The following is an 8626-nucleotide window of genomic DNA, read 5'->3' as shown; positions in this document are numbered from 1 at the left end:
TCTTGTGTATCAGAACCCCTCTGACGCTGTCGGTGCTGAGCGGACACACAGACTGTGTGTACTCACTGTTTCAACAAGGGAGCCAGCGTAGAAGCCAAAGACAAATGGCACAGAACAGCTCTACACAGAAGGGTTGCGAGGAGAGTTGGCTGTACGCGCTCACACACAGAAAGAGAGGGGGAGGCTTGTTCTGATCTAGGGATGGGGCCATTGAACTACTAGGGATGGCTTTGGTGTGGGATCTAGCATGGAATATGAATTATGCCCAAATATACCTATTATGATTCCTTATTATTTAATTGATTATAAATTATTCAAATCCATTCTTGCCTCCCCTCCCTTCCCTTCCTCCTAGGTGGTGACGGGTCACGAGGAGTGCAGCACAGCGCCAGCTTCCTGGTTCGGGAAGGTAAGGTGCGGAGCCATGTCCACCTGGTGGCGTTGTCCGGACACATCGGGGTGCTGGGGTGGCTCCTACACACCGCCCAGTCAGTGTGGACCCTCCCCGTCATCACAGACAACCAGGGCTACACGCCACTACACTGGGTCTGCTACAACGGTACGTACTGGACAGAGGGACAGCGAAGTGGGCCAGAGGCCACAAACAAATACACACATAAACACAGCGTTGCTTAAATCACCACAGCCAGCTTCGGGAGGGCACGAACCAAGCCATCCGCACAGGAACCTTAAGAGTCCCTCAGACAGTGAGAGAGAAGAGGGAGGGATAGGGGGAAGCACAACAGGCCCACACTCATCCTCTCGTACCACCAGGTTCCCTTCCAGCAGATACTGGACTTCAGAGGAACTGCTGCTGCTATACCCCATCTTTACCTTTACCCACAAAGGTCCTAAACGGTAGAAACCTGCGTTTCGGCATTTTCAAAACCTGTTTTGAGTATAGAAATTGGGCTGAGTGTTTGTGCTGAGAAAAGACATAAGGAGTGATGTTTCATTTAAGTTTCATGAGAGTGATTGTCATGTTTATCCGCACACTAAGACAGTCAGAACGCCACTAGCCTCTTGTCTGTAATCCATGTGGGAGGAGGGGAAATCATACATTTTATATGAACAAATATTTTTATAAAATCATTCATGTCTTAAGCTCTGTGGGAATAAAAAAAATGGTAGCATTTGCTCTGATGAGTAATTGTAAAGATTTAATGCATCCCAAATGGAACCCTATACTGAATAGTACACTACTGTTGAACAGGGTCCATAGGGTTCTGGTCAAAAGCAGTGCCATTTAGGATGCTGGTATGTGAGCAACACGACTATTTGAAGGGACCTATTACATTATTAAACCTACCTGTCCTTTGGCCTCTAGAAAGTATTTTAGAAAGTTAATAATTAATTCATGTTTTCTTTCTTGTGATATTTGTCATTTTGTGCCTTTGTTAGTTACTGAGGGGAGGTTAGGAGAGTAGGGGCACCTGTATGAGCGACAACAATGATGCACACTAAGTACTACAACGTTTGTGAAAAGCACTGATACTATCCAGAGGCATGTGAGGTGGAAAACATGTCTCCCTTGGAGAGGAGAAACATTGTAAACCAATGGTAGGACAGCAGCATTTAGATTTTCTTCTGTTGGAAAATAAATATCGATATTATTTGTCTTTGGTCTTATAATCAATGTTTTTTAACAGGTGTTGCTTGCTTTAACTTCTTCAAAAAATGAAACCTCTCAATCCTTGTATGTGATTGAATGTTCATATCCCCGTTTTTGTCTCTTTTTGAAAATCATTTTAACTGGAAATATGTGCAATACATTTGCTATGTTCACCAAATCAGCAACAAGAGAGTCACAGGTTCACAGGTTTTTCGTGTCATTATCAAATCAAATCAAATCAAATTTTATTTGTCACATACACATGGTTAGCAGATGTTAATGCGAGTGTAGCGAAATGCTTGTGCTTCTAGTTCCGACAATGCAGTAATAACAAGTAATCTAACTAACAATTCCAAAACTACTGTCTTGTACACAGTGTAAGGGGATAAAGAATATGTACATAAGGATATATGAATGAGTGATGGTACAGAGCAGCATAGGCAAGATACAGTAGATGGTATCGAGTACAGTATGTACAAATAAGATGAGTATCTAAACAAAGTGGCATAGTTTAAAGTGGCTAGTGATACATATATTACATAAGGATACAGTCGATGATATAGAGTACAGTATATACGTATGCATATGAGATGAATAATGTAGGGTAAGTAGCATTATATAAGGTAGCATTGTTTAAAGTGGCTAGTGATATATTTACATCATTTCCCATCAATTCCCATTATTAAAGTGGCTGGAGTTGAGTCAGTGTCAGTGTGTTGGCAGCAGCCACTCAGTGTTAGTGGTGGCTGTTTAACAGTCTGATGGCCTTGAGATAGAAGCTGTTTTTCAGTCTCTCGGTCCCAGCTTTGATGCACCTGTACTGACCTCGCCTTCTGGATGATAGCGGGGTGAACAGGCAGTGGCTCGGGTGGTTGATGTCCTTGATGATCTTTATGGCCTTCCTGTGACATCGGGTGGTGTAGGTGTCCTGGAGGGCAGGTAGTTTGCCCCCGGTGATGCGTAGTGCAGACCTCACTACCCTCTGGAGAGCCTTACGGTTGAGGGCGGTGCAGTTGCCATACCAGGCGGTGATACAGCCCGCCAGGATGCTCTCGATTGTGCATCTGTAGAAGTTTGTGAGTGCTTTTGGTGACAAGCCGAATTTCTTCAGCCTCCTGAGGTTGAAGAGGCGCTGCCGCGCCTTCTTCACGATGCTGTCTGTGTGAGTGGACCAATTCAGTTTGTCTGTGATGTGTATGCCGAGGAACTTAAAACTTGCTACCCTCTCCACTACTGTTCCATCGATGTGGATAGGGGGGTGTTCCCTCTGCTGTTTCCTGAAGTCCACAATCATCTCCTTAGTTTTGTTGACGTTGAGTGTGAGGTTATTTTCCTGACACCACACTCCGAGGGCCCTCACCTCCTCCCTGTAGGCCGTCTCGTCGTTGTTGGTAATCAAGCCTACCACTGTTGTGTCGTCCGCAAACTTGATGATTGAGTTGGAGGCGTGCGTGGCCACGCAGTCGTGGGTGAACAGGGAGTACAGGAGAGGGCTCAGAACGCACCCTTGTGGGGCCCCAGTGTTGAGGATCAACGGGGAGGAGATGTTGTTGCCTACCCTCACCACCTGGGGGCGGCCCGTCAGGAAGTCCAGTACCCAGTTGCACAGGGCGGGGTCGAGACCCAGGGTCTCGAGCTTGATGACGAGCTTGGAGGGTACTATGGTGTTGAATGCCGAGCTGTAGTCGATGAACAGCATTCTCACATAGGTATTCCTCTTGTCCAGATAGGTTAGGGCAGTGTGCAGTGTGGTTGAGATTGCATCGTCTGTGGACCTATTTGGGCGGTAAGCAAATTGGAGTGGGTCTAGGGTGTCAGGTAGGGTGGAGGTGATATGGTCCTTGACTAGTCTCTCAAAGCACTTCATGATGACAGATGTGAGTGCTACGGGGCGGTAGTCGTTTAGCTCAGTTACCTTAGCTTTCTTGGGAACAGGAACAATGGTGGCCCTCTTGAAGCATGTGGGAACAGCAGACTGGTATAGGGATTGATTGAATATGTCCGTAAACACACAGGCCAGCTGGTCTGCGCATGCTCTGAGGGCGCGGCTGGGGATGCCGTCTGGGCCTGCAGCCTTGCGAGGGTTAACACGTTTAAATGTCTTACTCACCTCGGCTGCAGTGAAGGAGAGACCGCATGTTTTCGTTGCAGGCCGTGTCAGTGGCACTGTATTGTCCTCAAAGCGGGCAAAAAAGTTATTTAGTCTTCCTGGGAGCAAGACACATCCTGGTCTGTGACTGGGCTGGATTTCTTCCTGTAGTCCGTGATTGACATTATCATTCTTTTAAACGGATGAAACTAGCATGTACATATGAAATGGTGACTGAATTCGAAACTCCCATGAATTCTTTCAGTATATGAAGTTTGCTGTATATTTTATGAGTAATAAATGTTATTTAATGATGAACTCTGGGTTATCGGTGTGGGTTATGTATTTTATTTTATTTTGCATTGCGTCCACAACATGACATTTTTAAGGGCAATAGTAGCCTACATTTGTGTACAACTCGCAGGATTTCCATGCCTGAGCTTTCAACCGCTCAGGGCGTTGCATCAGCACGAGATTGGAAGTGCGTCAAATCTGTACAGCATTGTTACGTCATCACTGATAAACGTTGAAACTGATGAGAAACCGCGGGAGCAGTTCAGTCTGATTCTCGCTAGTCCTGGAGGAGCGTTCATTTTGGCAAGGAAATGTGCTGATTTTGCAAGGACGTGAGAAGAAAGAGTTCAAGGTAGGCATGTTATTTAAGCAATAAGGCCCAAGCGGTTGTGGTATATGGTCAATATACCACGGCTAAGGGCTGTTCTTACAACCCGAAGTGCTAGGACACAGCCCTTAGCCATGGTATATTTATTTTATTTATTTCACCTTTATTTAACCAGGTAGGCTAGTTGAGAACAAGTTCTCATTTGCAACTGCGACCTGGCCAAGATAAAGCATAGCAGTGTGAACAGACAACACAGAGTTACACACGGAGTAAACAATTAACAAGTCAATAACACAGTAGGAAAAAAAGTCTATATACATTGTGTGCAAAAGGCATGAGGAGGTAGGCGAATAATTACAATTTTGCAGATTAACACTGAAGTGATAAATAAATGATCAGATTGGTGTGCAAAAGAGCAGAAAAGTAAATAAATATAAACAGTATGGGGATGAGGTAGGTAAAATTGGGTGGGCTATTTACCGATAGACTATGTACAGCTGCAGCGATGGGTTAGCTGCTCAGATAGCAGATGTTTGAAGTTGGTGAGGGAGATAAAAGTCTCCAACTTCAGCGATGTTTGCAATTCGTTCCAGTCACAGGCAGCAGAGAACTGGAACGAAAGGCGGCAAAATTAGGTGTTGGCTTTAGGGATGATCAGTGAGATACACCTGCTGGAGCGCGTGCTACGGGTGGGTGTTGCCATCGTGACCAGTGAACTGAGATAAGGCGGAGCTTTACCTAGCATGGACTTGTAGATGACCTGGAGTCAGTGGGTCTGGCGACGTATATTGGCCATATATCACGAATCCCCGAGGTGCCTTATTGCTATTATAAACTGGTTACCAACATAATTAGAGCAGTAAAAAATACATGTTTTGTCATACCCATGGTATACAGTCTGATATACCACGGCTTTCAGCCAATCAGCATTCAGGTCTCAATCCACACAGTTTATAATTATTTTGAAATACCCATTTATATTAATTACTGTGGATTAAATATTGTTAAATAAATGAAATTATGTGCTATTCATTCTGTAATATCAAACTACAAATTCTATGGCCGGGGAGTCATGAGAGTTGGCTAAAGGTACAGTAGAATCTGTTGTGGGTCAAATGGGGGTCTAGGGTCAAAGGCTATGACACCACCTTCACATTTACGTCCTAAATGGCACCCTATTCCCTATGTAGGCTAGTGCACTACTTTTAACTAAGATCCATACACTGGTTGGCTGGTCATGAAAAACATGCGCTCGCTCATCAATGGCCGGAATGCGTGTATCTTGTTATGACTCTAAACCTCAGCTAGCAAGTGCTCATTATGCAAATGTATTTGTTTGCCGGTAACATTTAGAGACTAAATATAGTTTACATGTTGTCAACGTTCTAAGCGAACCCTGTCTATTTACTTTGTCTATTTTACCCAGTTACATGCCAGTTTTGTTGCTAAACAACCAACCCGTCTTTTTAGGTGTCATAATACCCATAAAACCTTGCAGTCAAACAGGGAGGGAAATGGTTCCAATCGTTTTTCCACCATTCATTTTTCTCATAGGCGATTTCAGAAACACATAAAATAAGGGCTGTGTTTCATGTAGGCTTACCCTGGTGTGCCATTTTTAGAACCATGTAAATCTGTCACGGACAAGGTGACTTTTAGCAATACATTTGGCTCTATTTACTCTCAGATTCAAAATTTGTAATTAGCATCAAAGTAGACATGCAAAACTACAAATCCCTGCAAGCTCCTAAACGTCATTTCTAGCTGACACCTTTGCTAACAGGTTTTGTGTCAATTTAAAACTTGCACTAAACAGTTCACAGAATTGGCCATTTAAAGAAATGTAGCCAATTTATTAATTACTACATTTAGCTAACATTAGATAGTTAATCAAGAGATTCTTACCTTTGCCTCGATCAGCATGATCATCGTGGCATTTGTAGTTCTTTATGATAGCCACATTAGCAGATAATTAGCATTTCATTTTTGGGGGGTAAATACAGGCAAATATATTGATAAAAGTCACCTTGTCCTAGAGAGATTTACAGTTATCAAAATGTCACACCAGGGTAAGCCTACCTGAAACACAGCCCTTATTTTAAGTGTTTCTAAAATCCACTATGGGAAAAGTGTATGGTGTAAAAACGATTGGAACCATTTCCCTGTTTGACTACTATGTTTTATGGGGATTATGACTCATTCCTGTGGCACTCTATAGGGCTCCGGCCAAAAGAAGTGCATTATATTGGAAATAGGGTGCTATTTCGGACACAAGCATAGATATGATGCATTATGATGTGACCATAGAAATAGAATCACTAGAAAGGATAGAGCCTCTGATCACGGCAATTTGACTGGTAAACTGAACTGTACACCTGACATGATGTTCTGGTGATTTTATAGTGACCTTAGAGAGATTCCTTTTTCTGTATCTAGATCTGATAAAGATCACAGAGAGGTTGAGAGACAGACCAAGTTGGAAGAGGCTGTTCTAGAGACAGATATCCCAACTCTGTCACTAGAGGCTGAAGGAGAGATTGAGATGCAGGAAGCTGATCTGAAGACAGATGGCACATCTCAGTCACAGGAGGTTGAAGGAGAGAGTGAGTTGGACGAGGCCATTGTCATCCCATCTCAGTCACAGGAGGTATGATGTTTTGTGTTTTAATGACGCATTGAAGATTAAAATGACAAATTAATTGTCCAAGCTTGAGCTAGTAAAGGTATTCTAATCTAGGAGGCCAAAGGAGAGAGTGAGTTGAATCAGGTTGATCTGAAGACATCCACATCAACTCTGACACTGGAGGTCGAAGGAGAGAGTGAGTTGAATCAGGTTGATCTGAAGACATCCACATCAACTCTGACACTGGAGGTCGAAGGAGAGAGTGAGTTGAATCAGGTTGATCTGAAGACATCCACATCAACTCTGACACTGGAGGTCGAAGGAGAGAGTGTGATGCAGGAGAGTGATGATGTAGAAACAGCCGGGCCATCTCAATGCCAGGAGACTGAACGAGTGGCAAAGGTAAATGCTTCCAGATAACAGTGTGTGTGTGTGTGTGTGTGTACATGTCTGTTTGTGCACGCAGACAGTAGTTCGTAAACAGACATTACGTTAACACTGCATGGCGAATTTGATTGAATTCCAGCCTAAGTCTGCTTTCTGTCGTCCCCATCAGGCTAAAGTGGTGACCTTCACTACCATGACCCGCAAGGCTGCAGCCTCCCAGACCAGCCTCACCCTCAGCAGGGGAAAGAGAAGCTACCCAGACCTACACACCTTTGTGCAGGACATGAAGGATGGGTTAGTTGCTCTTTGGTTCCCTGTGCATCCCCTAGATATGTTCCCTATTAGAGCCTTGGTCAACAATAGTTCCGTATTTAAGGAATAGGGGCCATTTGGGACGTACCCATAGGGACAATCTCAATTGCATTCTCCTCGAGTCCTCTCTTCTCGCCTCCTTCTCAAAACCCATTGGATGAGAAAGCCCTCCCTTTTGACCATCTCGTCCTATGGGTTTTGAGAAGGAGGTGAGGTGTCTCGGGCAAATACAAGGGACTCAACTGACCAATCAGGGATGTTTGGATGTGGCCTAGTTCCGTAGAGGTCCATCCATACCGTAATCTAAGAGAATAGAGGTAATGTCATGTAGTTTAATTGTGTACCTTTTTTAATTTACTTTTCAGCCATTGGAATCTGCTGAGTGAGAATATGCGTGCCGGGGTGAGTTATAGTCACTTCTAAAGTAGTTCATGTTGGTAAGATGGACCAAACATTCCAAACTCCTATTGGTGGAAATCGTGCAGGACCTTTAATTCAGAGGTTCCCAAACTTTTCCCTCAGGCCCCCCTTTCCAGCATTGTGGAACATCCTGAACCACTGCTTTAATTGACTAGCTTGAGTAAACACATGGTGCAGCAGTGCAGCTCCGTTAACAAACTAACTCTGTATGGTCTTTTAACATTTCAGATGAGCAGAGATGAGTTTAGTGCTAGGTGCATGGATATTACAAATTGGGTGATGGAGTCTACATCCACTGTGGTCGTTCCCGCCCTTGACCTCACCATGCAGATCAGGCTCTCTGATTCGTCAAGCTCTTCTGGATCAGGAAGTAATGAGGCTAGAGAAGTGACCTCTCTTGGCCGCAGCGTCAGATTCAGCTTTCGTGGTGGACCCAGTAGACGCACCAGTTCAAGAACTACTTGCAGCACACAAACTCCCACGCCTTTCCCCTCCTCTCACAGGTACCTACCCCTATCCCCTCCTCTCATAGGTACTTACCCCTATCCCCTCCTCTCACAG

General features: G+C 44.3%; 1 long non-coding RNA gene across 1 annotated transcript; it reads left to right on the top strand.

Annotated features, from left to right (window-relative positions):
* Positions 1-4116: 4116 nt before the first annotated feature.
* On the top strand, positions 4117-8626 carry LOC149984384 (uncharacterized). Its single transcript, XR_016492033.1, has 3 exons — positions 4117-4347; positions 6760-7348; positions 7503-8626. It is a non-coding gene; the product is annotated as an uncharacterized LOC149984384 (long non-coding RNA).

This window comes from Oncorhynchus mykiss, chromosome 3 (assembly GCF_057628025.1).
Source record: "Oncorhynchus mykiss isolate SJ-2025 chromosome 3, ASM5762802v1, whole genome shotgun sequence".
Taxonomy (NCBI): domain Eukaryota; kingdom Metazoa; phylum Chordata; class Actinopteri; order Salmoniformes; family Salmonidae; genus Oncorhynchus; species Oncorhynchus mykiss.
The sequence above is the reverse complement of the archived record's forward strand: the minus strand, read 5'-3'. Positions and strand labels throughout refer to the sequence as shown.